Here is a 21,167-nt window from a genome sequence, read left to right as displayed (position 1 = left end):
GCTCTCTCCTGTGACTGTTTGTCTGTTGCTACCGGGTACCTGTGCCTGTTTCCTGCATTATCCCATAGAACTCCGTGATCCTGCTGACCCGGTTATAACCGTCCCGGCCACGTCAGTGCTCCGGCTGCCGTGTACTCTGCCACCTGGTGGCGTACTCGGTCCAGTGGATCCACCTCCTGGGCTTACCAGTCCTCTCAGCCCTGACAATATCCAAGATAAAACAAGGCACTCTTCAGGGTATACTTTAAACAAAGTTTATTTTCAAAAGAATTTTGTTGTGAACATGTGACGTTTCAGCCACGTAGTGGCCTTCATCAAACAACTCACAAAATTGTATGTACTGGAACAAATATATGCAGCAATGTATATTAGCACAGTATAGAGCAGTGTCTTATGCAAAAAGACCAAGGTCAGTAAGAAAATGGTAATATAAACAATTTTAAGATTGTGAAGAAAAAACAAAAAGCCAGCACTAAATGTGCACTTCAGCACTAAAAATTCCAAACTGTACTTATAAAAATTTTGAGATTTTTGGCAAAAAATTGCAATTTCTTGAGCTACCCCGCCACGTCACGGCAAATCTCATTTGGGGCAGTCCTACACTAAAATATTTTTATAAAATGTGCCATACGGCCTCACATATGAATAGTAGAACTGCTCTTAGCAGCACTCACCTGGTCTATTTCAATCCCGTACCCATGACTGAGTCATGGCTGTGGGCGGGACAGGTCCAAGCAAATGCTGCATGAAGTAAATAGCCTTTGGACAGGGCCTGATGACTAAATGTGAACAGTCACCAACCGCCAAAATCTAGACAGGTGGAATACATCCCAAATTGGGGTGCATAGCAAGGTGGGGGTCAGCCACCGACCAATTCAATGAAGAAAAAACAAAAAGAAAGCACTAAATGTGCACTTCAGCACTAAAAATTCCAAACTGTACTTATTATAAAAATTTTGAGATTTTTGGCAAAAAATTGCAATTTCTTGAGCTACCTCGCCACGTCACGGCAAATCTCATTTGGGGCAGTCCTACACTAAAATATTTTGTGTCAAAACCAGAGATGCACCCAGTAACAGGAGCCAGCGACAGCATGGAGCAGCAGTGTCAAGCAGCGGTATCCACCGCTATGCAGTGTTGACATGACGCTGCTTGACCCGGGTTAGGGTGGCAGGCGGGCTCTGCGGGAGAGACGGGGTTAACGAAAGCAAGGCACAAAGGGACCTAAACACCTAGCTCTGGGAACACGTTGATCAGGCACCGTCCACATGGAAAGGAAGTCCTAATATACCCTGTACCTGTAATTGACCATATCCTGTTTCCTGGATGCTGGCCCTTTAAGAGGAGGTGAGTGACCGTGCGCGCGCCCTAATGCGCATGCGCGAGGCTCGTGTGCCGGAGACCAGAGCAGGAAGCAGTGCAGGAGATGCAGGGGAACCAGACAGAGCATCCTGTGTCGCAGAGGGACGCCGGGGCCGGCGGGCAGGAGGCACACAGGACGCAGAGGGAGAGTGAAAGCGGCATCCGCGGGCAGAAGAACCGGGGACAGGGGCGGTGAGTGTCAGACGGCGCCGGGACCCGGGGAGCGTGACATATATATATATATATATATATATATATATATATATATATACACATATATATATATATATACACACACAGTGCCTACAAGTAGTATTCAATCCCCTGCAGAATTAGCAGGTTTGATAAGATGCAAATAAGTTAGAGCCTGCAAACTTCAAACAAGAGCAGGATTTATTAACAGATGCATAAATCTTACAAACCAACAAGTTATGTTTCTCAGTCAAATTTTAATAAAATTTTAAACATAAAAGTGTGGGTCAATTATTATTCAACCCCTAGATTTAATATTTTGTGGAATAACCCTTGTTTGTAATTACAGCTAATAATCGTCTTTTATAAGACCTGATCAGGCCGGCACAGGTCTCTGGAGTTATCTTGGCCCACTCCTCCATGCATATCTTCTCCAAGTTATCTAGGTTCTTTGGGTGTCTCATGTGGACTTTAATCTTGAGCTCCTTCCACAAGTTTTCAATTGGGTTAAGGTCAGAAGACTGACTAGGCCACTGCAACACCTTGATTTTTTTCCCTCTTGAACCAGGCCTTGGTTTTCTTGGCTGTGTGCTTTGGGTCGTTGTCTTGTTGGAAGATGAAATGACGACCCATCTTAAGATCCTTGATGGAGGAGCGGAGGTTCTTGGCCAAAATCTCCAGGTAGGCCGTGCTATCCATCTTCCCATGGATGCGAACCAGATGGCCAGGCCCCTTGGATGAGAAACAGCCCCACAGCATGATGCTGCCACCACCATGCTTGACTGTAGGGATGGTATTCTTGGGGTCGTATGCAGTGCCATCCAGTCTCCAAACGTCACGTGTGTGGTTGGCACCAAAGATCTCGATCTTGGTCTCATCAGACCAGAGAACCTTGAACCAGTCTGTCTCAGAGTCCTCCAAGTGATCATGAGCAAACTGTAGACGAGCCTTGAAATGACGCTTTGAAAGTAAAGGTACCTTACGGGCTCGTCTGGAACGGAGACCATTGCGGTGGAGTACGTTACTTATGGTATTGACTGAAAGCAATGTCCCCACTGCCATGAGATCTTCCTGGAGCTCCTTCCTTGTTGTCCTTGGGTTAGCCTTGACTCTTCGGACAAGCCTGGCCTCGGCACGGGTGGAAACTTTCAAAGGCTGTCCAGGCCGTGGAAGGCTAACAGTAGTTCCATAAGCCTTCCACTTCCGGATGATGCTCCCAACAGTGGAGACAGGTAGGCCCAACTTCTTGGAAAGGGTTTTGTACCCCTTGCCAGCCTTGTGACCCTCCACGATCTTGTCTCTGATGGCCTTGGAATGCTCCTTTGTCTTTCCCATGTTGACCAAGTATGAGTGCTGTTCACAAGTTTGGGGAGGGTCTTAATTAGTCAGAAAAGGCTGGAAAAAGAGATAATTAATCCAAACATGTGAAGCTCATTGTTCTTTGTGCCTGAAATACTTCTTAATACTTTAGGGGAACCAAACAGAATTCTGGTGGTTTGAGGGGTTGAATAATAAATGACCCTCTGAATAAACTTTTCACAATTTAAAAAAAAAATAAAAAAAGAAATAATATTCTTTTTTGCTGCAGTGCATTTCACACTTCCAGGCTGATCTACAGTCCAAATGTCACAACAATGCCAAGTTAATTCCGAATGTGTAAACCTGCTAAATCTGCAGGGGGTTGAATACTACTTGTAGGCACTGTACATATTATATCTATATATATATATATATATATATATATATATATATATATATATATACATACATACACACACACACACACATATACACATAAATATATATATATATATATATATATATATATATATATATATATATATACATATACATATATACATATACATATTATATTAGTATATACTTTGTTAAGGTCACTGCCAAGCTCCACATAAAGAAAACTAGCTGCCACCACGATTCGTTTATACAGTCCTATTGGATACCCGTGACTAGTAACGTTTAGCCTTACAAGGCTTCAGAGATGTGATTTATAGAGCAAGAGTAATAGAGCTATATAATTTTATATATTTAATCCAAAAAGTAGGCAGTTTTTATAAAAATAGACAAAAGATATTACAAAGGAGACAAAACAATACAGTATATACAGTTACATAAAAATAAAATGCATAAACAAAGAAAAGCACTTGACCTGTGGTTGCAGGAATATCACAATTCTCTTTTTGGAGGGAAGTTCTCCGGTTGAAATATAGGACAATCCTGCAGAGGCGTCAATTCAGAATCTGTATTTATTAATGAATAGTCACTCCCACTTTCCTCCTCTTGGTGACCCCAGATAAGGGCTGATCAATGGGATGTTGTTCAGGTTGCAAAAATTATTGGATGCCCGATCTTCAGAATGTCTGCCTCTAAGGGTCCCAGGTGGAAGATATTGATGACATATTTCCTATCATAATTTTAGCTTTCCAGAGATGAAAATGAAATATCACATATGCAACCCTATTCATTTGACTGATATTAATTTGGGTCTCATGCACCAATCGCATAGTTATGTAAGACCATGCATGTCAACGCTCTTTGTATCACAATGCCAAAAATGTGTCTCCCATAACCGTAGAACCTACACCTGTCACAAAAATCCAAATATTCATAACTGGACTTTGGTTCTAAAAAGTCTCCTTGTAATTCTTTGAAGACACTAAGGGTTCTCTATTGAGGTCATAGAAGTGTTGTCTCTTGGTGATACTCTTGCTTAGTGCCACATCACATTTATAGAGCACTTCTTTCTCTTTCTCACTGCTCTGTGGAATGAGTGTCACTACAAGTATCAGGTTGTTTGACAACTGGCTTCCCACTGCATTATGGTAAGCTGGCTGTCAATCAATGTGATTCCCCATCAACAGAGCAAATCTGAAGAGAAGGAACCTGTTACAATGTGACTGTTGGATAACAAGGGATAGGGGGCCCTATGCTATCATTAACCTCAGGGATACTCCTAATAGTGGAGATGCCTGGAAAACCAAAACTTTTACACACTGCACATACACACACACACACACACACACACACACACACACAGGATTAGACAATAAGAAATTCAGGAGGAAAACAAGAGCAGGAATTTAATTACAAAAGACAACAGGGGTAAACTCCACAACCGCACAAAGCAATAACCACTACTTCCACCAGAGAGTGTGGAGCACCACACCTCACCAGACCAACTAAGATAAACTATAGCTGGCATGGGTGGAAGGATTCAGCCAGCATAAATAGGAGGAAGCAGATGTGATTGGCTTCCCTACAACATGTGATCAAAGGAAACTAACAAGCAGACTAGCAGAGTAAGTTAACTCAGAATACTCAAGCCTGGTTTCAGAATCTGTAATCTGAACAGAACCTGATGCCGCCATGACAGTTGGTGAAGTTTGTGTAAAAAAAAAACACACAAAAAAAAAAGCCAATAACCCTTTTCATGGAGCTGAGCATAAAAAAGTCCTCCCGAAACAGCAAGCATTGACAAAAATAGATAACAGGTAAGCATCACCTTGGACTGGCTTGCATATAATTTCTGAGCTTGCACATGGACATTTCGGTGCACATCCAGTGTGTGCTGCATGTAGATTCTTTTTATCTCAAGGATCATATATTACACTGTACTCATCATCATCATCATGCACAATCGACATTGTCTTGCAGCCCTATCAAATTCCTTCACTGAAATTAATTGTCCTACTTTGTCAACCTGAATATCAAGAATTGTGATTTTTCTTACTATGAGCAAAATCGATGTAATAATAAACGACTGCTTTTCCCCATTCTAGGAATTTGGTAGTAATATCAATTTTCCTATTCCTGGAGTGTTTGATGAGACGGATATCCCATCTCAAAAGCAGACTGGTTTTGTGGGAAAGTACTTAAGCACAGTCTGTCATTATAGAGTTGTATTTACCTTTAAACACAGGCCTGTGCCGTGCAATGCCCTCTCATAAGCGTGCCACTATGTTTTGACTGCCTCGTTAAAATTAGGATCTGCATGTCACTGTGTGCTCCATTTAGTAAGCTTACCAATATGTCAGTAAGAACACTAATTATCCTGAAAGTGAAAGGATCTGACACTGCGTAATCCCCATCCATATCGATATATCAATAAGCAAAATGAAGCAGCTTGAGAAAGGCTCAGTGCGTGTTGTGCAGAAACATTGCAGCACATGAGCGGCAAATAAATAGCTCGTTATCTTTAGCGCCACACAATTTTGGAGTACTGCCTTCCTTTTTTTGGTATATTTTTTTAGGTGTTATCAAACATACATGTACATCTCAATAAATTAGAATATAAGCAAAAACTTAATTTATTTCAGTAATTCAATACAAAATGGGAAACACATATATTATTTAGAGTCGTTACACACAGAAGGATCTATTCCTTTATATTATATAGAGTCGTTATGTGACGCCCTGGACCCCAGGGGTCACAGGACACTACACAACACCATACACCCCCCTTCCCTGGACAGGTCACACCAGTCAAACATTAAACCCTTGTTGCCTCCCTCCAGGGTTGATGTCCACACCAGGTGGGGCGGAGCCAGGCAGTTGGCCCCGCCCACCGAGGAGTTCACAGCCTGGAGACGGGAAAAACACAGTTAGTTGGTTGGAGAGTCCCGTTGTGGGCAGTAGAGTGAGAGGAGTGAAACTGTCAGTGTCTGGGTGAGAGCCCAGGCACTCCCAGCAAGGTCGGCAGACGGTGGTGGACGTCTGCAGGAGTTGGTGAAGGTCAGCGGAACCGTAGGACCGGAGTCGGACGGTGGCCCGCCGGTACCGAACCAGGGAGCCGATTGGAGCCAAGCACCAGGCAGGGTACTCAGACCCCGACTAGGCTTAAAGCCAACCTCTAGTCAAATTTTCTGATTGCGGTCTGGACCTCAGGGGTTCATTCCCAACCAAGTCCCGAGTGAAGGCAAAAGCCCAATCGTTCTGGATAAGTGCCACCGCCAAGGGCCAGAGATCCACAGGGCCAGCGTCTGCAGGCAAAGGGGCTCCTCCGGCACGTATACGTCGGGGAGCGGACTACCGATGCCCAGGCATTGGAGTCAACATACAAAACACAGGTGCAGGGAAACGACAGCCACCATCAACCCATCCAGGGAGAACACCGCAGCCGGCTGCGGGCCCCGACCATCCAGCCATTTGGTTTACCAGAGACTCTGTCCATAAGTGTCTGAGTGAGTACACCTGTGCCATCCGGCACCGCGCTGCGCTGCACTGCAACCCTGCACCCTGCCTAGACCCATCCTGCGGAATCCTCATCCCTCCTATCGGGCCCCGGGACCACCAGCCCCTACCCACGGAGGGGCGAACACCTAGCTGCTCCCCGCCATCGCTCCCGGGAACCCCGTCACCAGCAGCGGTGGTGCCCACCATCACCACAACCCGTGGGTGGCGTCACGAACTCTCTACATCCCGAAAGAAACCCAATGCCCCTTTTCACTCGAGGGCGAGGAGCGCTGCTCGAGCCTCGGGTCCGGCCCGCTCGAGCCACCGATGAGGAGGCACCGGATTCGAGCGCGATCTCCCCGAGCAGCCCCCGCAACGGGGAAGCTGGACCCCGCCCCCGACAACTTGCCGTCACGAACAGGATTGAACCAGTCTACTTACCGGTAGACGTGCACCTAGTGATCCCCGTCAGCGGCGTCCCACTGAAAAATCTGAAGATCCGTCATTTTGGGCGCGAAGATTTCCTGCTCGAGTCGTCTTCCCGAGTAGGGAAGGCGTGAAAAGTGAAGCCCCGCCCCCAAGAAGGTGAAGTGCTGTAGAAAGACTAAGTGGGGCGAAGATTTGGCCCCATGTGATCCTGGGGATAAGAAGCAGGGACGCCAGGACTCTGCACCCGCCCTGTTCCTGGAACCAGTGCGTGCAACATCCCGTGTGTGCAACATGTCTGCCCTGTCTGGAAGGCCCAAATTCCCGGAGCCCGCGCCTGCAACATTGGCGTGGGTGGAAGCCTGGACGACCCTCATGTGCTGCCGGCTGCAGGTCCAGGTGAGGTACCTGATGGAGCAATGGACGGCCGAGATGGGGGAGATCGCCGCGGCCGTGCGAGCGAGCGAGATGGGGATGAATTTGGAGGAGAGGGCGAGGTCCCCACGCCCCTATGTCCTTGAGGGATCGGCTGCTGCGGCTGAGGGACTCGGTCTGCCCCCGATTCTGCTGTCACCCCCTCCGCTCCCCGTGTCGGCCCCGGCTACTCCTCCGCTTGGTCCGCCGCCCCCAACATTGGCGGTGGAGTCCGCCCCGGATGCCCTGAAGGACCCGCCTGTAGACACAGCCCACAGGCGACCGTATGCACGGCCCGCTCCCGTCCTGCTTCCGTGGAGGGAGAGTTCCCAGATGAAGCCCGCTCGCGAGGAGGCCCACTGCTCCCGGAAGCAACCACGCCCGAAAAAGTCCAGGCCCCGGCAGTCCGCCCGCCCAAGACGGAGGTGCCCAGTACCCAGAGGCCCGCCCGGTGGGCAAAGCGGGCCGCTACCCAGACCCAGGCCTAGGCTGAGGCGGCGCAGGATTGTTGCTGCAGGGCAGTGTCTTAGGCCACAACACAGCGGGGTTCCCAAAGGAAGGTGCCGGTCGTGGTTGGCACGGGGGAACTCCAGCTGGGCCCAACCCGCACGCCCGAGGGGCAGGCAGGCGTCCCTTATTGGGAGCGGCAGCAGAGCCAGCTGGGTCGAGAAATCGAGGCCCGGGAGAAGAAGAAGGCCGAGGTCCTGGCCCGCACGATTAAGGAGAAGGACAATTTGAGGTGCGCCACCTTTCTTGTGCGGGGCCCGAGGTCCGAGGGCCAGGTCCGGCGCTTTGACCCCGACAAGGGGTACGGATTCCTGTACGAGCCTGGCTTGGATAAGGAAGTGTTTGTGGCCCGCTGGGACGTGTACCCCCATCTGCCTTTGGGCCACCCGGACCGCGACCTGATCCCCGGTGAGTTGGTCACCTACACCCGCCACTGTGGAGAAAGGGGCTGCTTTGCCCTGAATATGCAGAAAAGGGCATGGCAAGCCCGCAGCGCTCCCGGACCCCTCCCCCACCATGCAGCCCAGATGTAGAGCTGGAGGAGGAATATGAGGAGGGTGATTTGAAGTAGGCAGCGGATTCCCGTTGCTAAAGTACTGTCCCTGTTGGGACCCTACAGCAAGTCCCCATTGGGACCTACAGTTATTTGTGGCAGCTAAAGGCTGTTGAAGCACCCGTCCCCGTTGGGACTGATGTTGTCCCTGTTGTCCCCACTCCCAAAGAACAAGGCCGAGAACTTGCAGGCCACCCAAAAACTATTGGGTTTGTAAATATTCTGCCCCAATTGCCCTTCCCACAACTACCAGTCTCCGGAGAGGCTGGTTGGAGGAAGGACCTGCAGCAGAGCAGGCTGGGGTCCAGTCACCACCAGGACCGGTGACCATCCTCCGGGTCAGGGGTCCCCTTGGATGTGGGGCCCCTGAGTGACTGCCGGGTGCGAGACACCGTACCCGTTCCCGCTTGGGTAGCCTGGGCCAGGTTCCTGTTTCCGGACTGGGGAAAAGGGGTGCTGTCCATTTCTTAGGGTAGCATCAAGGTCTAGGTTGTTTGGGTGGAAAAGCGGAAAGACATGGACCCGTTGTGGGCAGTAGAGTGAGAGGAGTGAAACTGTCGGTGTCTGGGTGAGAGCCCAGGCACTCCCAGCAATGTCGGCATACGGTGGTGGCCGTCTGCAGGAGTTGGTGAAGGTCAGCGGTACCGTAGGACCAGGGTCGGACGGTGGCCCGCCGGTACCGAACCGGGGAGCCCATTGGAGCCAAGCACCAGGCAGGGTACTCAGACCCCGACTAGGCTTAAAGCCAACCTCTAGTCAAATTTTCTGATTGCGGTCTGGACCTCAGGGGTTCATTCCCAACCAAGTCCCGAGTGAAGGCAAAAGCCCAACCGTTCTGGATAAGTGCCACCGCCAAGGGCCAGAGATCCACAGGGCCAGCATCTGTGGGCTCCTCCGGCACGTATACGTCGGGGAGCGGACTACCGGTGCCCAGGTATTGGAGTCAACATACAAAACACAGGTGCAGGGAAACGACAGCCACCATCAACCCATCCAGGGAGAACACCGCAGCTGGCTGCGGGCCCCGTCCATCCAGCCGTTTGGTTTACCAGAGACTCTGTCCATCTGTGTCTGAGTGAGTACACCTGTGCCATCCGGCACCGCGCTGCGCTGCACCACAACCCTGCACCCTGCCAAAACCCATCCTGCGGAATCCTCATCCCTCCTTTCAGGCCCCGGGACCACCAGCCCCTACCCACGGAGGGGCGAACACCTAGCTGCTCCCCGCCATCGCTCCCGGGAACCCCGTCACCAGCAGCAGTGGTGCCCACCATCACCACAACCCGTGGGTGGAGTCACGAACTCTCTACATACCAAAAGAAACCCAATTCCCCTTTTCACTCAAGGGCGAGGAGCGCTGCTCTAGCCCCGGGTCCGGCCCGCTTGAGCCACTGAGGAGGAGGCACCGGATCCGAGCGCGATCTCCCCGAGCAGCCCCCGCAACGGGGAAGCTGGCCCCCGCCCCCGACAGTTACACACAGAGTGATCTATTTCATGTGTTTATTTCTGTTAATGTTGATGATTTTGGCTTACAGCCAATGAAAACCCAAAAGTCATAATCTCAGAAAATTTGAATATTTTATAAGACCAACTGAAAAAAATTATTTTAAACTCAGAAATGTTGGCTACAAAAAAAAGTCTGTACAGTAAATGACTCAATACTTGGTTGGGGCTCCCTTTGCATGAATTACTGCATCAATGCGGCGTGGCATGGAGGTGATCAGCCTGTGGCACGGCTGTGGTGTTATGGAAGCCCAGATGTCTTTGATAGCAGCCTTCAGCTCGTCTGCATTGTTGGGTCTGGTGTTTCATCTTCCTCTTGACAATACCCTATAGATTCTCTATGGGGTTTAGGTCTGGCGAGTTTGCTGCCAATCAAGCACAGTGATACTGTGGTTATTAAACCAGGTATGGGTACTTTTGGCAGTGTGGACCGGTGCCAAGTCCTGCTGGAAAATGAAATTTCCATCTCCAATAAGCTTGTTGGCAAAGCGAAGCATGAAATGCTCTAAACGTTCCTGGTAGATGTCTGTGATGACTTTGGTCTTGATAAAACACGGTGGACCTACACCAGCAGATGACATGGCTCCCCAAACCATCACTGATTGTGGAAACGTCACACTAGACCTCAAGCAGCTTGGATTGTGGCCTCTCCGCTTTTCCTCCAGACTCTGGGACCTTGATTTCCAAATGAAATGAAAAATTTACTTTCATCTGAAAACAATACCTTGGACCACTGAGCAACAGGCCACTTCTTTTTCTCCTTGGCCCAGGTAAGAGGCTTCTAGCATTATCTATTGGTCATGAGTGGCTTGACACAAGGAATGTGACAGTTGTAGACCATGTCCTGGATACGTCTGTGTGTCGTGGCTCTTGAAGCACTGACTCCAGCAGCTGTCCACTCCTTGTGAATCTCCCCAATGGAGATTTTGAATGGCCTTTTCTTAACAATCCTATCAAGGCTGCAGATATCCCGGTTGCTTGTGCATCTTTTTGTACCACACTTTTTCCTTCCACTCAACTTTCCATTAATATGCTTGGATACAGCACTCTGTGAACAGCCAGCTTCTTTAGTAATGATCATTTGTGGTTTACCCTCCTTGTGGAGTGTGTCAATGACTGCCTTCTGGACATCTGTCAAGTCAGCAGTCTGCCTCATGATTGTGTAGCCTACTGAACCAAACTAAGGGACCATTTTAAATGCTTCGGAAGCTTTTGCAGGTGTTTTTGTCATAATTATTCTAATTTGCTGAGATAATGGCTTTTCGGTTTTCCTTGGCTGTAACCAATAAATATCAACATTAAGAGAAATAAACCACTGAAATAGATCCCTCTGTGTGTAATGACTAAATAATATATGTGTTTTTGTTTTTGTTATTGAATACTGAAATAAATTAACTTTTTGATGATATTCTAATTTATTGAGATAAACTTGTATATTATTGGGCTGGGTCTACACGACCGTATTTTTTCCATTGGAGAAACACGTCCCAGTTATGATTAGATTCTGATCAGAATGAGATCCATTTTTCTTGCAGGTGGAGAGTAAAAAAATGATTCTCCACCTTCTCCATTCTGTCAGTCCCTGAAAATCGGATTTTACAATTTATTTTTTTTCACGGACCCATAGACTTGAATGGGCGAGCACCAACGTATTCTTGGAGGAAATCATGCATACTGTGATTTTTTTTTTCTTGGACCACTTGGTTCCAGGAAAAAACTGATCATTTGTACTGCCTCATTCAATAACAATGATCCATCCAATTTTTTTGACAAGCGCTTAGAGGAATGAAAAAAAAAATTTTTTTTTATTATTTTACATTGTTCACTATGCAGTGTAAGTAACATGTTACGTTTATTTTACAGGTCAGTATTAAATTCTATATTTTTTTAATTTAAACTTTTTATTAGCGTTTTCATCATAACATCCAACATATAGCTATTTACATAGTACTTTTTTTTTCAATATATCAAAAAGTAAAAGGTTTTGTCTCTGCATTTTTCTACATATGTTTAAGTTTAACAACATTACAGTAGTTTCACCAGTGCCCACCCTTCCACCCCCCCTATAAAACCAGTCTTGTGGATATCTCCTTTCTACCCTATCCAGCATAAACATAGTTCTCTTTGCCGGGTTTAACGTTTAACAATAAAATATTAAAGTAGTAATGTGGTCATATGATGGCTTCTAAACGAGCTGTACACTGTGGTTCTCCTGTAAAATTTAGAATATAGCAGTTATACTTTTAAGTATCCTCAAGGTCAGTCTTCAGATACTATTTAGAAGGAGTCTGCCACCCCCAAAATGCAAATTAACCTATTCATACAGTTATATAGGGGACTTAACCCCTATAAAACCAATACCTATTTTATAGATTTCAGTTTTTAAGTGGCTGAGAAAGTGGGATTTTTTTCATATGCAAATGAGGGTGCATCGGTGACCCCTTGGTGTTGCCAAGGGTGCTGCCCCCTCAATTTGCATTCTGGGCGCTTCCCGTTACCCTGATTGACAGCGCTCACTTGCACAGAGCACGAGCTGCCTGAACTCAATCCGCCACACTGACAATAGTGGATCCCATCTGCCCGCATACAGCATAGGTGTGGGTGTGCTCACATCCTCTGCTCCCGTTTGCTGCCACCACTCACTACACTTCCGAGCTATGACACATTCCCTTTAAAAACATTAATTAACTGCTTCATTGATTAATTTATTTTTTATTTCTGTCCATATTGATATAGTTGCTATTAGTATTAACCACTTCCCAACATAATGATCATTCTCGTGCTCACACTTATATTTCTTTACCATCTCGCTATTTCTGGGTTATTCATGATATCGAATTATTTCGTATTCAGTGCTTATCATTTATATATCATTTTAGATTTTTCTATGGAATCATAGGATTTATATGAATTATATGAACTCAGCAGCGCAGATATCATTGGTGCAATAGAGGCACAAGAGGTAATGGGACCCATGTGCACCTGAAAAGCATTATCATGAGTGATTGGACTGCAAATGTCCCATATACTGTTCTTGCTCTTGCACAGGGGCCCTTTCCTGACTGTGTCTGCCAGTCTACTGACTTTAGCCCTTCAAACATATTTTGGGTTTGAGTTTAAGGTTCTGATGCAATGTGGGCTTTTCAAATGTTTTTAATCATCATTTGGTCCAAGACGCAGCAGCAATATAGAACCGGGCTCGCAGTAATACAAGCGGGTCCCATAACCGGTTCACGTTTCCCGACACAGGGGACAGTCATCTTCAAGTAGAGAGAGACAAGGGGACGCTGTGCTGCTCCAGGCTGCAGCGGCTCCCACCAAGAGCGCATTAAGGAAGGCCTCCAACCCGCCAGGCAAGAAGAGATACAAGCTGCTTCTGGCCTGACCGGACTGCGGTAAACCTGGACCATAACACCCGACCGGAGCAACGGAACCGGGCAAGGCCACCCCATGACATCGCCTGACCCGACCAGAAATGGCCGGGCAACAAGTAGGTTAACCACCTGCCCCGTGGGGAGCTACAGAATCATGCTACCAAATAATTTTTACTGCGCATAGAACACCTTAAAATAAAACAGCAGAATTCTGCATTTTTATCATTTCACCGTACAGTACATTGAATTTCTTTCTATTTTTGCAATATATTAGATGGTAAAATAAATTGTGACATTTAAAACTACGACTCATGCAAAAACAAACCCTCAAATGTCTATTTTTATACTAAAAAAAGGTTATGGAAGAAGGGGAGGAAAAAACAAAAACTTGCCATGGCAGAAAGGGGTTAATATGTGGATTATACCTGGGTCACTTACACTATACTTTATTTTTTATGTTTTAATGCTTTAGTGCAAATTACTTTTTTTGGTCAATTAAGTTATGAGAGGGCTTAGAGGTTTTTGTACCATTTTGGTGTTTTTTTAAATCATATTTGTGCTGTTTTTGAGAGGCTCTATAAGCAATTTTTCAATTTTATCTTCACTTTTCAGGATACCTTAAATTGATTCTATCAGCAGGTTTTTGCTATGTACGCTGAAGTCAGCATGCTGTAAGGTTTAAAAAAAGAAAACAAAAAAAAAAACAACAAAAACTATGCCTCTCTTATCAGGCTACCTGCTGTTGTTTACTTAATCTAAAGGCTTTATCACTTGGTAATTATTATTGCTAGGTTTAGCTGGCACATGTGTGACACACTGGCCTATCAGGTCGTCACAGAGTATTGTGCAATCTGCCCTTCTGTGCAATATCCACCTCCTCCTTGGTTATGGGTGCACAACTAATGGTGTTGGCAACAGCAGTCAATCAAAGTCCTAGGTACACTCTGCACCACACCCACCAGACACACCAGTGGACGGCCTGAGTGGAATAGGGTCACCCATTTGGGGGGTTGGTTAAGGGGAGGTCAGGAGTGTCAGGAGGAGTTCAGTTGGAGTGAGGGAGTTGAAGTAGGAGGTTGAAGTCAGAAGCCGGGTTCCTTGGAAGAAACTAGGTGACAGACGGTGGTCTGGACCAAGTAGGAGCTGGACCCCGGTCGCAGGGGATCATGGCAAGGTGCACGGAACTGTCAAGGAGGACAGCCGGTGGCCTTGCACCATCACCGGGCTGGGACCAGGGCATGAAGGGGTACGTGGACCCTAGGTCAGGGAGTAGCTCCAGGCAGCCTAAAAATTGACCCAACGAGAATGGAGCCTTCAATATCCGTTCTTCACCCGCTCCAAAATCTGGGTACTAGCGCAACGAGGGGGATAGGACTTTACACAAATACGGTCCAGAAAATCCCAAGCGTGAACCCTTACAGCAAGCTCCCACAGTTAGCCATGCTGGGAAGCGGGACCCGGATAGTTCCTCACTACCGGGACCAAAAGAGAAGTAACTAAGTGCCAGGAGGCAGGTCACGGATCACCAGGCAACACCTTCGGGGATGGGACCAGAACTAGCTCCCCTCAGCAGCAGCGGTGTCCAGAACTTTGGTTTATCCGGTTGTCGGTGTCAGCTTTATGGACTGAGTGAGTACGAAAGTGACCCCTGCACTCCCCATGGCACCCCCAATGCCATCACAGAGTCCCGGGGCATTCCCCCTACCCGTGGAGGGTCCTAACACCTGGCTGCCCTATTCCATCGCCCCCGGGGTACTCCCAACTGCAGTGGTGGTACTCCCAAATTACCACAAACCACGGGTGATGTCACAATCTCTAACACAACCCCTGTAAATAACTCCCCTTCGTTTGAGGAGCCGCATGACCCCCCGGTTCCGGAGACCCCTCGAGCCACCGCGGATCCGGATCAGAGCAACCCGGCTGCTGACACGGGAGCGGCACACATGCACAGCAGTCGGCATGCTCCCTACTGTGTGACACCTCACTTTCAATGTACAAACTCTATACAGAGAATGGTGTGGGCAGGGACAGCTCCTTGCACTCAGCTACATAACTAAAGCTAAAAATTCTGATTGTGTCAGAATGGCTGTAGCCATTAATCTAAGTGATACATCGTTGGATTCAGAATCGCTTTCTCTACATCATGATGCTCTCAGATGAGGTAGCAAAATCTGCTGACAGATTCACATTAAGCAGCAATATGGTTATGTATGCAGAAATACCAGTTAAATGTTTTTCTCTTTACTTCTACTAAATAATTATTTTTTAAATATTTTTCAACATTATTTTTATCTTTTTGAAATTTCTAGTCACAATAAAATACTTGAGCTTGATTGCAACTACTATTATATATTGTCCTCTATTATAGTATATTGCGCTTTTCAGCGTAACACAAAAGAAGCACAAACCTTTTTAATGCCTAAACCTGTCCGTCTCTCTATCTATATATCTATATCTCTCTCTCTATATATCTATATCTCTATCTCTATCTCTATATATACATACACAGTACCTTGCGAAAGTATTCGGCTCCCTTGAATTTTTCAACCTTTTCCCACATTTCAGGCTTCAAACATAAAGATAACAATTTTAATGTTATGGTGAAGAATCAAAAACAAGTGGGACACAATTGTGAAGTTGAACGACATTTATTGCTTATTTTAAACTTTTTAAAAAAAAATAAATAAATAAACTGAAAAGTGGGGCGTGCAATATTATTCGTTCCCTTTACATTCAGTGCAAACTCACTTCAGAAGTTCATTGAGGATCTCTGAATGATCAAATGTTGTCCTATGACTGATGATGATAAATATAAGCCACCTGTGTGTAATCAAGTCTCCGTATAAATGCACCTGCTCTGTGATAGTCTCAGTGTTCTATTTAAAGTGCAGATAGCATAATGAAAACCAATGAACACAACAGGCAGGTCCGTGATACTGTTGTGGAGAAGTTTAAAGCCAGATTTAGTTACAAAAAGATTTCCAAAACTTTAAACATCCCAAGGAGCACTGTGCAAGCGATCATATTGAAATGGAAGGAGTATTGTGGCGCCCCTGAGGCTTCAGTCGCCACAGAGTATTGCATCTGTTTTAAGTTGTAATTCTCTCCCGGGTGAGAAGAGGTTAATCACGGATTTGTTTCACTTACACAAATCCTGAGCTCATAACTTACATAAACACCCAGATAGTGAGCCAGTCACCACACACAGGAAACCAGGGTGGGAAATTCCCCAGCACTGCTGAGTCATTCCTGAGGTGGGGGCTGCTCTCAGTGAGTAGAAAGACAAGCAGTTTCATTTCTGAGTCAGTACAGCCCTGGACAGAGAACAGAGCAGACAGCCTTAAGAGAGCAGCATTTAACAGGCTGGCCCTGGGACGGGAGATAGTCTCAGGGCCAGGGGCCACAACACTGCACTGATATGGAGATAAGGTATGCATACCAGTGACTATGCAAGGGGAATACATGTAATAGCAGAAACTGCTGTGTGAATACTGACATGAAAAATTCAATAGCTATATGTAAGAATGAAATGGGAAAAATGAAACCTGCATTACTGCCATGAATATATGAATAAAGAGAAATTTAGCTACTGAATTGATCAATGCAATAGAGCCCCAACACTACGCCAAAGTGTTGGGGTCCCTAGCTTGTGTGTGTCCTCTCATGCAGTTAAAAAAACTTACCGTGTATGGGAAGCTGAGACCCAAGCTATATATACGTATCATGTGGATTGGCAATAGGTGTGAGTGGGGAGGGTTCACAAACGAAAAACTACTAACAAATAAGGAATAACGTTTGGAACTCCATTCTTTGTCTGAACTGGGTGCAAAAACCTAAATAAACATCACTACTGCACTATTGCATTGATCAATTCAGTAGCTAAATTTCTCTTTATTCATATATTCATGGCAGTAATGCAGGTTTCATTTTTCCCATTTCATTCTTACATATAGCTATTGAATTTTTCATGTCAGTATTCACACAGCAGTTTCTGCTATTACATGTATTCCCCTTGCATAGTCACTGGTGTGCATACCTTATCTCCATATAGTGATGTTTATTTAGGTTTTTGCACCCAGTTCACATATAGAATGGAGTTCCAAACGTTATTCCTTATTTGACAACACTGCACTGAGTCTGCAGGAATGAGACTGAAAGAGGGCGAGAGACAGAGGCAGCCGGTGGAGATGTTGGGACAAGAGATGGTAGCTGAGTTCGAGCCTAAGATTCCCACAGTGCCGGCGCAAGTTGGGGTGCAGGACTCTCGGTTGGGGACACCTTCACAGACTCCAACAAATCTGCAGGGGATGGGGATTTCATGTCCCATTGTCCACTTTCCCAGAGCACAGTGACATATAGGATCCGGGGTCAGGGATACGGTTGGACCCCATGGCGAGGACCCGCATCACCTGCATACGGGATGGGACACTTAACACCAACAGCGGGGTCCCCAAATTGCTTCAGGCTAAGGGGAACTGTATTTGTCAGCGCAAGGAGGAAGGTGTCACACATTTCCACAGACACCGGTGATTGCCTCTGATTCACCCAGACCGTCTGGAGTCCATCCATGGCGGCAGAGAGCGGCACCTCCGGGGTACCTTAAGAACTGTGAGTAAATGGAACTTTGAACCGCAGCCCCATGTGTCGCCCTTCTCATTGCCGGCGCCGCCACCCCGCGCTTCAGCGCCATCAGACGTCCCCACCATCCTCATCCTCCCTGGGGCTCACTCCACCTGTGGGGAGCCAAACTATCTGAGCTGCATTAACATCAGCCCCAGAGGAGAGCAACATCTCACAGCAGCAGCTAATCCCTGTCCGCACATCACGGCTGGTGCTGCAAAGCATCCCCCATTCCCATCCAACACCGCCCCTGGAAGAGGAAAAGTCGCAGGAAGGGTCAACGGCAGAGGAGGCCAAGACCCCAGTCACCACTGCAACCGGTGACACAGTTCCCAGGGACCCTTCGCCTTCCTTCCATCCCCCTCTACACCTTGCACCTGTTTGTCATTTACATGTAGCCGACGGGGTCACGGAGCAGGGTCAGGCCAGTCACAGCAACCCCACAAAACCACTGGCCCGGTGATGAGTAACCCCTTAGGCACCGTGGGGCGCTACAGTATCATACCACTGCAAATCTACCAAGACCCGGCCGTCTATCCAAACGTTCATCTAAAACAAGGAGAAGACTGATCAGAGATGCAGCCAAGAGGCCCATGATCACTCTGGATGAACTGCAGAGATCTACAGCTGAGGTGGGAGAGTCTGTCCATAGGACAACAATCAGTCGTTCACTGCACAAATTTGGCCTTTATGGAAGAGTGGCAAGAAGAAAGCCATTTCTCAAAGATATCCATAAAAAGTGTTGTTTAAAGTTTGCCACAAGCCACCTGGGAGACACACCAAATGTGGAAGAAGGTGCTCTGGTCAGATGAAACCAAAATCGAACTATTTGGGCACAATGCCAAACGATCTGTTTGGCATAAAAGCAACACAGCTTATCACCCTGAACACACCATCCCCACTGTCAAACATGGTGGTGGTAGCATCATGGTTTGGGCCTGCTTTTCTTCAGCAGGGACAGGGAAGATTGTTAAAATTGATGGGAAGATTGATGGAGCCAAATACAGGACCATTCTTGAAGAAAACCTGTTGGAGTCTGCAAAAGACCTGAGACGAGGTCAGAGATTTGTCTTCCAACAAGACAATGATCCCAAACATAAAGCAAAATCTACAATGGAATGGTTCACAAATAAACGTATCCAGGTGTTAGAATGGCCAAGTCAAAGTCCAGACTTGAATCCAATCGAGAATCTGTGGGAGATGAAAACTGCTGTTCACAAACGTTCTCCATCCAACCTCACTTGGCTCGAGCTATTTGCAAAGGAAGAATTGGCAAGAATTTCAGTCTCTCGATGTGCAAAACTGATAGACACATATCCCAAGCGACTTGCAGCTGTAATCGCAGCAAAAGGTGGCACTACAAAGTATTAACTTAAAGGGGCTGAATAATATTGCACACCCCAATTTTCAGTTAGTTTTTTATTAAAAGTTTAAAATAAGCAATACATTTCGTTCAACTTTACAATTGTGTCCCACTTGTTGTTGATTTTTCACCATAAAATTAAAATTTTATCTTTATGTTTGAAGCCTGAAATGTGGGAAAAAGTTGAAAAATTCAAGGGAGCCGAAATTGTTCGCAAGGCACTGTGTATATATTTAATACATATATATATATATATATATATATATATATATATATATATATATATACACACACATACACACAGTACATACAAAAAGTTTGGACACACCTTCTCAGTCAAAGAGTTTTCTTTATTTTCATGACTCTGAAAATTGTAGATTCACATTGAACGCATCAAAACTATGAATTAACACATGTGAAATGAAATACTTAACAAAAAAGTGTGAAACAACTGAGAATATGTCTTATATTCTAGGTTCTTCAAAGTAACCACCTTTTGCTTTGATTACTGCTTTGCACACTCTCGGCATTCTCTTGATGAGCTTCAAGAGGTTTTCACCGGAAATGGTTTTCACTTCACAGGTGTGCCCTGTCAGATTTAATAAGTGGGGTTTCTTGCCTTATAAATGGGGTTGGGACCATCAGTTGTGTTGTGCAGAAGTCTGGTGGATACACAGCTGATAGTCCTACTGAATAGACTGTTAGAATTTGTATTATGGCAAGAAAAAAAGCAGCTAAGAAAAACGAGTGGCCATCATTACTTTAAGAAATGAAAGTCAGTCAGTCTGAAAAATTGGAAAACTGTGAGTGTCCCCAAGTGCAGTGGCAAAAACCATTAAACGCTACAAAGAAACTGGCTCACATGAGGACCGCCCCAGGAAAGGAAGACCAAGAGTCACCTCTGCTGCGAAGGATAAGTTTATCCGAGTCACCAGCCTCAGAAGTCGCAGGTTAACAGCAGCTCAGATTAGAGACCAGGTCAATGCCACACAGAGTTCTAGCAGCAGACACATCTCTAGAACAACTGTTAAGAGGAGACTTTGTGCAGCAGGCCTTCATGGTAAAATAGCTGCAAGGAAACCACTGCTTAGGACAGGCAACAAGCAGAAGAGACTTGTTTGGGCTATAGAACACAAGGAATGGACATTAGACCAGTGGAAAACTGTGCTTTGGTCTGATGAGTCCAAATTTGAGATCTTTGGATCCAACCACCGTGTCTTAGTGCGACACAGAAAAGGTAAACGGATGGACTTGAACCCAATCGAGATGGTGTGGGGTGAGCTGGACTGCAGAGTGAAGGCAAAAGGGCCAACAAGTGCTAAGCATCTCTGGGAACTCCTTCAAGACTGTTGGAAGACCATTTCAGATGACTACCTCTTGAAGCTCATCAAGAGAATGCCAAGAGTGTGAAAAGCAGTAATCAAAGCAAAAGGTGGCTACTTTGAAGAACCTAGAATATAAGACATATTTTCAGTTGTTTCACACTTTTTTTGTTAAGTATTTCATTCCACATGTCACACTATGAAGAAAAAAACATGGATCGCACATCCCAAAAAATACAATGATCTAAAGCCGCTAGGCAAAAAATTAAATAGAACATGAGGTTCTTTTGTTACCATTCTGATCAGATTGTATTAAGCCTAAGCCCACTGCCACGTCA

Source organism: Anomaloglossus baeobatrachus, chromosome 2, assembly GCF_048569485.1.
Source record: "Anomaloglossus baeobatrachus isolate aAnoBae1 chromosome 2, aAnoBae1.hap1, whole genome shotgun sequence".
Lineage (NCBI taxonomy): Eukaryota > Metazoa > Chordata > Amphibia > Anura > Aromobatidae > Anomaloglossus > Anomaloglossus baeobatrachus.
The sequence above is the reverse complement of the archived record's forward strand: the minus strand, read 5'-3'. Positions refer to the sequence as shown.